Source organism: Euprymna scolopes, chromosome 6, assembly GCF_053919585.1.
Source record: "Euprymna scolopes isolate OS-2025 chromosome 6, ASM5391958v1, whole genome shotgun sequence".
Lineage (NCBI taxonomy): Eukaryota > Metazoa > Mollusca > Cephalopoda > Sepiida > Sepiolidae > Euprymna > Euprymna scolopes.
Window position 1 is genome coordinate 64,404,656 of NC_136487.1, and position 8,815 is coordinate 64,413,470.

The following is an 8,815-nucleotide window of genomic DNA, read 5'->3' on the forward strand; positions in this document are numbered from 1 at the left end:
ACGGGTAGTCTAGTAAAAATATAAAAGTTACTTTTATGTTAGTAAATATTCATAGTACAACACGGGTTTGGGTAAATGTGAATATTAGTTACACGTCAATATGTTCGTATCGTGGCATTGTATATGTGAGTGCGTTTACCTTTGTTCTTGTTAGCATGTGTGTATAGATGTGCGCCTGAGACATTAAATTTTTTTCGTCTTTCTAACCTGCCTCCAAAAAGCACGAGGTGGTTTATGGAGAATACGTACTTAGGTTCCTTTCGTTCGGCCGGTTTGTATAGTCCGTCTTAAATTGGTTTTCTTGAACAAGATTACAGGAATTTCTAAGTTCGCACTGGCTTACTACATTTACATATATGTGTTATTTTTGGGATTTGGGAAGATTCTTTTATTCAACACGTTCGTGTTAAAACGTTAGCTTTGGGAAATGACGAGGAGAGCGTATCTTAATGAACGGGAAAAAGACGGAGGCAGTGGCTTAGCAAGGGGGTGCGGGGGGCCGGCCCATTCCTCCTGGAGGATGAGGAAGAGGGTTGTTACTGGTCGCCTGAGGTGTCTCTCACCGAAAAATACTGACGGAACTGTTTTGTACATTTTCATGACGTTACCTCTGGGAACTGGCTTTATCTATATTAAATTACACTTTTTTGCTGTGGAGGAAAACTACTTAAAATAGTCTCATCGCACTAAAAATCATTACTACTACTACTACTACTACTACTACTGCTGCTTCTTCTACTGTTACTACTATAATGATAATGCTACCAACAATATTAGTCCTACTATCACTACTAGTGCTAATGATAATGATACTAGTACTATTAATCTTATCGCGCAATTTGTTCTGCTACTATTACAACTACTACTTCTAATATAAATAATAATAATAATAACAATACTAATGATGATAATACTACTACTGCTACTACTACTACTACTACTACTAATAATAATAATAATAATAATAATAATAATAATAATATTCTTATTGTCATCCAAATCCCAGAGAAGGCCATTGGTTAGCGACTGTCGCGATTACGTAACAACCTTTGTAATAGTTATCGAAAGAGTGGGAAAGGGCTGGAAATCTGAAACTTGCCACTCAAACTCCAAGTAAGACCACCGGTTGCTGTCAGTGAGCAATCACTAATGATGATGAATAAACATCGAAAACTGTAAGAAATAGCAAGTTTAATCGTTTACACGAACTGCGGACATAGCAAGATGATCGGTAAGAGAAACATGATCGATTTAAAAATACACCAAAAAAGAAGACAATTATCTTCCGCCATCTTTTTCATAAACTACTAATTTGCATAAACCATGGCAATTCGGATTATTAGGAAAATCCTTATGCGTCGGCACAAATTAAATCAAAGCGTCAGCACATGAGCGCAATTAGAATTTTCATTTCAGACTGAAATTCGAGTCAGCTAGAAATGACAGAATATATATATATATATATATATATATATATATATATATATATATATATATATGTGTGTGTGTGTATATATATATAGAGAGAGATAGAGAGAGATAGAGAGAGAGAGAGAGAGAGTAAAATGACTCATAATTTTGAATTTTGAACACGCTCCTTACTTCTTATGTATATCTTCTTCTTCTTCTTCTTCATCTATATATATATATATATATATATATATATATATATATATATACATATATATATATAAAAGGCAAAATGTGTGTGTGTGCGTATGTTTGTATGCCTCGCAAAAACTTAACACACGCGACAGATCCTGACCGGATCGGTATTGTTTTGAAGCTCAATGTCTTGGGCGACAAATATCGAAAAATTGACCAACAACATACATTCCTTCACCATTTTTTGCAAAGTCATCATATGCGCTTGCAATGACTAGCCTTGATTTGAACGACAGCAAAGTCGTATATCATGGTGACCGCGGGGGTTACGCTAGGGCGAGAACAACACGCCGCACTCTTCTTATGTATATATTTTAAATAAATAATTCAATCAGATAACGATGCCTCTGTTAACATTCACTACGCCTCGATAAAATAACATTATTACAGTCATGTTTACAATTTTTTTTTTTTTTAAATAAGATTTTAAAAAATGCTTTAACTTTGTTGTCTTGATGCCCTCTTGAAACGAATAACTTTTTTGTCGGCATTCCCTGGTAAGCGCCTGAAGTGATTAGCAATAAACTAACCCTTTCTCAAAGTGCGAGGAGGTTAAGCCTGGGATATCTTTAGCTCTAGAGAACAGGGTCTGAAAAGGCTACAACAACCCATCCTCTGTATCATCCTATCGATACTTATCGCCCTCCTACACCGGGAAGATATGACACAAGGTCAGAAAAGTAGGATTCAAAAGCATTTCTCGGTAGGAGGGCCTCAGGGGATAAGCAATAAACTGATCCCTCCTGAAGGAGTGAGAAGACAAAGGTGGAAGAGTGTCAGCAGTGCAAGTACACTATAATAGCGAAATTCAGAAAACGAAACAAATCGATTAAAAAAGAAAACAAAGGTATCTACTGACTTTTTATGTCAGTTAAAAGCAATGATATCTACTTAATTACATGTCAGAAATACCACCGCATTATAAAAAAAAAAAAAAGCACGAGTTCTTTTTATTTTTATTGTAAAAAAAAAAAAAAAAAAAAAAACGTCGCTATATTTCTTTGGGAAGACCTGACATTATAACAAGGGAAGTAACTCAGTTGTGCTAAAAACAAGGCAAAACGAACTATTTATTTAAAAAAAAAGTTAAATGCTACTTATCTCCCTTTTGAACTCTCCTATGTTTTTTTTTTAACCAAACATATTAGTTTCGCATATTTTCATAAAAAAATGTTTTCTTTAATAATTTTTTCAACCTTATCGTTTTTCGTAATTTTTGGATATATTCATTACTGTAACATGGCAATTAAATAAAGATCATTGGTTTGCCTTGAAATTCAATATTAAACATTTCGAATTTCGTTATTATAGTGTAGTTGCACCGAGCTAGCGTCCTGGAGGAAAATCACTCTAGCCTGCAAAAAAAAAAAAAAAAAAAAAAAAAAAAAGCCTTTGTAAACACATTGGCATTTCCCGGTAGGTACGCTTCAGATGATTTACTACAAACTAATATCTCGAATGGAGAAGGCTAAGCATAGGAGCGGGGACCTTTTAGAACTAGACAAGACGCGGAACCATACATTTTAGCCAATTTCAACGATGGCTTCGACTCTGGTGAATTTGGGTTTATCTCCCTCCCACGGCAAGGTCGAGATTTTTTGTAGAGAGTCAAGGAAAAATCTCCTGGCTGAACTAGGTCGAATACTCATTTCTCCCATACGGAGCCAAGTAAACCTGTTTTGTTCCCAGCCTTCTGACTAGAATAACACTATTGCACTTCTTTTGCTCTCAATCAGAGGAGAGGAAAACCTAGATTAAAGCTATTTTAACTTTTGAACTATTAAATATTACACTATTTGGAGAGCAATATATTTTTCACACGAAAAAAAAAAGAAGAAAGATTTCTCTCGTCTAAAGTTAAACAAATAAAAGCGAAAACAACTATAAGCGTTCATTCAATTATGCTGATAAGCGAACACTCAACTGTAAATAAATAAGCTGTTGAATGGCGCTTGGTTGGGATTCCTCGGTAGTATAGTGGTAAGTATCCCCGCCTGTCACGCGGGAGACCGGGGTTCAATTCCCCGCCGGGGAGACACTTTTTTTTTTTTTTTTAAATAAATAAATATTTATTTGTTTTTCATAATTTGGAGTTTTTTACATATGACATAAAGAGTTTCTAGTTTTGCCCCACTGCAAGAACGGACACACCAGGGTCTGAAAGTGGGATTGAGAAGCCAGCAATCACAACGAGGTGCACCCTTACCTGCAGAAAGTTCGTAGCAGCCCTGTCGACATTCTCCGGTACGGGCGCCCAAGGTGATTAACAATAAACTAGCCCCTCCTCAAAGAGAAAAAGTAAAGCCAGGGAGGATGGACGTCCTAGATTTGCATAGAACCAGCTTTACACTGCAATCAATAGGGACTAGATCATTCCATCCATCTATCCGTCCATCCATCCATAGCCTTGAGCCCCTGGAGGGGCATCCGCATAGACCATCTAAAACTTTTTGTAGATGCTTTTGTAGTGAGGGTGCTGGCCCCACGCTCAACCTTCCCAGAAGGTACATACAGCACCTAACCTTCCCAAATGGTTACCCATCTGGTACTGGCCAGGCTCAACGTTGCTTAACTTCGGTGATCTGGCGAGAACCGCGGTGTGTCAACGTGATTGTGTCGTACTAGATCATTACAGGAATGCTCTAATCTCTGCTGATTTTTTGGATAAAAATATGACAGGGAGGTGGGAAAATAAAATAATTAATCATCTATGATTTCACAACTTAATAGAATTCACCTAAAACCATATTTTTACCATGTATAACTACTACTACTACTACTACTACTACTACTACTACTACTAATAATAATAATAATAATAATAATGATGATGATAATAATAATAACAATAATAATAACAATAAAAGAAGAACAAGAACAAGAGGAAGAGGAAGAAGAAAGATTAAACAAAATTATAATAGAATTGATATATTTTCTAATATTAGTTTTTTTTATTTTCCATGTTATAATATAAATGACGGTTTACAAATTACATATCAGCAAACGTTCCCTAACATATAGCAAATGTTGGGGGGAAATTGAGTTTAATCGGTTTCTAAAAAATATATATGGTGCTGAATAGTGTATTGTATAAGTTAATGTTTATGATCCAACTTTCGTATAGTAAAATGTGAATGTTAAAAGTCATAAAAAATAGGCATGCCCTTCTTTAATCCGACCACTAATTCTAAGATCAGATGGCATTAAAATAAAAGAAATACTTTTTAAATATGATAAATAAAACCGATAAAGTGTACGATTTATAGTTTATAAAAGTTTTATATAGTTTAAAAGTTAATTTCACCGTTCTTCTTCTTATTATTATTTTTCTTCTTCTTTTTATTATTATTTATTTATTTAACAGGTACTTCTGCAGTTTAATTAACCGTTTTTCCATGGAGGGGCGGGGGCGGGTGTGTTGTGGCGGCCGTGGGAAAACGGTTAATTAAACTGCAGAAGCACCTGTAAAAATACACAAGTTCTATAATTGAATACCCCCCCCAAAAAAAGAACGAAAAACATAAATATGCTTGTGTAAACAGCTCGTGAAAACTTACTGACAGCAATATTTTTACTATTAAATGTGAAAACTTTTTATTTTATGAAAAATATTTCTTGTCATTTAAAATGTCCGCCATGTATTCATGCACCTTGTGAAACGTCAAGTGACTACGGGCGTGCAGGCATTTTAGTAAGAAAGTGAAAAAAAAAATGAATATAATTAAGAAAGTGAAAAAATTAATGTAATTAAGAAAGTGAAAAAAAGATTGTCCGTTTTTATTTCGGAAAGCGGAAAAATATCCGGAACGATGGGAGGGGGGGGGGGTCATTTCGGCATTGAGGCCGAAAAATGTTTTTGGGGCCATGTTTTGTCTATTTTGGCTCTGTTTGGCTGTTTTTAGCGTTTTTTTTTTACCAAATGGGAAACAAGATGGCCGCCAGCAAAAACTATAGTGATTACGTTGGATGCTGAATGTCTTCAAATATGGATAACTGCGCGATTGCACAAAAAGTAAATGCGATATTCGTTCTCAGCGTACCCGAAAACTTTTAAAAGTCGACAAATTAGAGGGGAATGCCGAGGGGTCGGTAAACTAAAAAAATTCCTTTTTCTTCTTCTTCTTCTTCTTCTTCTTCTTCTTATTATTATTATTATTATTATTATTATTATTATTATTATTATTATTATTATTTATTTATTTATTTATTTTTTTATTTTTTTATTTATTTATTTTGGTAAGTGTAATTGTTTTTGTTGGGCAATTTTATTTCCTATTTTTCCTCTGCACCATGCGATTCTACGAATAACCATTCTGATAAAAAACGACATTGTTTAGCGCTTCAACTACCACCCTCTAATTATCAAAATATCTTAGGAAGCAAATGTGGAATTCGAAACTACTCCATACAATATCCTTCTGATTAATACATACATAATTGCGGCGCAGTCTTAAAACTCTACGTAAAACCGCTGCGCCACAATATAATGAGGGGATTAATTTATTGTCTGCCATGTGTACCTTAACCTTTCTAGTTCTTTCATTTTCTTCAATTCCACAAATTCCTTTATTTGTGATTTTATTTACTTATCTATATACCAATTGTTTACTTTCCTTTTTACTGTTGCTACTTTTGTTTTTGGTTTTTCGTTATTTTTTTTTTTTTCATAGTGATATTTTTCTCTTTCACGCCTCTTTCACAAGGTTCCATTGTTCTATTTTCAAAGAAAACTTCTTTGCCTTGCAATAAAGTAGCAAAGAAATAATTAAATAAATAACCGTACGAAAAAAAAATGGTCTGGTAATTTGTGACTCAGGTAACCATGATAATGAACAAGCTATATAATTACAAAACGGAAGAGGGTGCTTGTGATTGAAAATCAGTCAAGCAAAAACAATATAAAACAACAAAGCAAAACAATAAAAACGAAGAGGAAATAGAAGAGATACTTGTCTAAGTGTATATTTAATAAGTCAACTCCAGTTCGCTAGCGAGGTTTTGACCGGAAGTGAACAAAACTGTGTAGCTTTCATCTAAGTAACATTTTATATTAAAAAAATCCAAACTAATAAATAATAGCTACGTATTATGAAAACATTGTCACCAACAAAAACCAGGAAAATGCAATAATAATAAATAATGCCGTAGGGATATATATATATATATATATATATATATATATATATATATATATATATATATATATATATATATATATATATATGTATATATATAATATATATATGTATATATATAATATATATTGTATATATATAATATATATATGTATATATATAATATATATATATGTATATATATAATATATATATATAATATATATATATATATATATATATATATATATATATATATATATATATATATATATATATATAGTGCCACGCAAAAGTTTACAATACACATTTGAAACTGTCAGTTTTTGTATTTCTAGCTTCCAAATGGTAATGAAACTTTTTATAAACATAGAAAATGTATTGAAACTAAGATAAGAACAGTGGGAAAAATAAAAAAATAATTTAACACAGCGCGAAGAGAAAACTCAATAATTAGCAACGCAAAAGTTTACAACACATATGAAATTCATTAGATTTATCAATAATTTTAAGACGGTTTATCATGGTAAAATGCTTAGAAGCTTTTAGAATGTTCAGGAATATGCAATAGTGTTGTGAGACCGGATCTCAACCCATAATTGACTCGTCCATGTTCTATATAATCAGCTCCTAAGGCTGGTACAGTGGAGCGAGATCCCAACGGATATTGTACCTCGGGAAACGAGATCTTACTGATACCTGCAACTACTACTATTCTCTTTATCTTTCTCTATATCCTTGTACCTTTCCTCAATACACTTTTAAACCACCTACTACGTGTTTTCCCGTGTCGTTCTTGTGGACCCAACTGAGCCCCATAACAAATAGACATCCAAGTAAGCAATTAGTAAAAGTATTGCGTCATTCTTTATCTAATAACCGCATTGTAAGCAACCACATCATGGCAAAGAATAAAGATATTGATCAAGAGCTCAGAAAACGAATTGTAAGTCTTCATCAAAGTGGGTTGAGATATAGAACAATATCCAAAGAGTTAATGGTTCCATTGAATTCTATTGGAACAATAATTCGGCACTGGAAATCTCACAAATCAACCCTTCCTTTGGGCCAGATCAGGTCGTTCTCGAAAAATAACCAAACGTGCTGAAAAGCTATTAACAAGGAAGGTTATAAATTCGCCTAGAATTACTCTTGGAGAGCTGCAGAAGGACTTAGAAAACGGTGAAATAAAAGTTAGCACGGACACAATCAGTAGAACCCTTTAATGACATCTTCTCTAGATCAGAAAGGAAAACTCCCCTTCTTAAACCAAAGCATGTTCGTGCTGGGCTTGATTTTGCAAATGAGTATGCAAGCAAGCCTCTAGAGTTTGGCATAACATGTTTTGGTCAGATGAGACCAAAATTGACTTGCTTGGCACGCCAAAATCACCGAAAGTTTGGAGAAAAAGAAAACGCTACTGAATACCAGTCTAAAAAACACCATCGCAACAATAGAATTTGGCGGATGATCCATTATGATCTGGGGTAGGTTTAGTACAGGAGCTGTAGGAAAAGTGGAAACAATAAAAGGAAAAATGAATGGATCACTTTATAGGAGTATCTTGGAAAAAAAACTTTAAAGAAAGTGTGCAGTTGCTCAAATTGAAATCAGACTGGATCTTTCAACATGATAACGATACAAAACACACTGCGAAACTCACACAAAATTGGTTGAATTCAAATAAAGTGAATGTTTCAAAGTGGCCAAGTCAATCTCCCGATCTCAATCCTATAGAGATAGAATTACGGGTCTATAGAAGAGAACCTTCAAATCTGCAAGAATTGGAGAGAATTTATGTTGAAGAATGGAATAAAATAACACAATACACATGTAAGAAGTTCGTAGGAGATTACTCCAAACGTCTGCATGCTGTAATCAACAATAATGGTTATGCTACAAAATACTAGATATTATTTTGTAAATGTGTTGTAAAATTTTGCGTTGCTAATTACTGAGTTTTCTCTTCGCGTTGTGTTAAATTATTATCTGTTACTTTCCCCACTGTTCCTATCTTAGTTTCAATACATTTTCTA

General features: G+C 33.6%; 1 non-coding gene across 1 annotated transcript; it reads left to right on the forward strand.

Annotated features, from left to right (window-relative positions):
• The first annotated feature begins 3,628 nt into the window (after positions 1-3,628).
• Trnad-guc (transfer RNA aspartic acid (anticodon GUC)) lies at positions 3,629-3,700 on the forward strand. Its single transcript has one exon. It is a non-coding gene; the product is annotated as a tRNA-Asp (tRNA).
• The last annotated feature ends 5,115 nt before the right edge of the window (positions 3,701-8,815 follow it).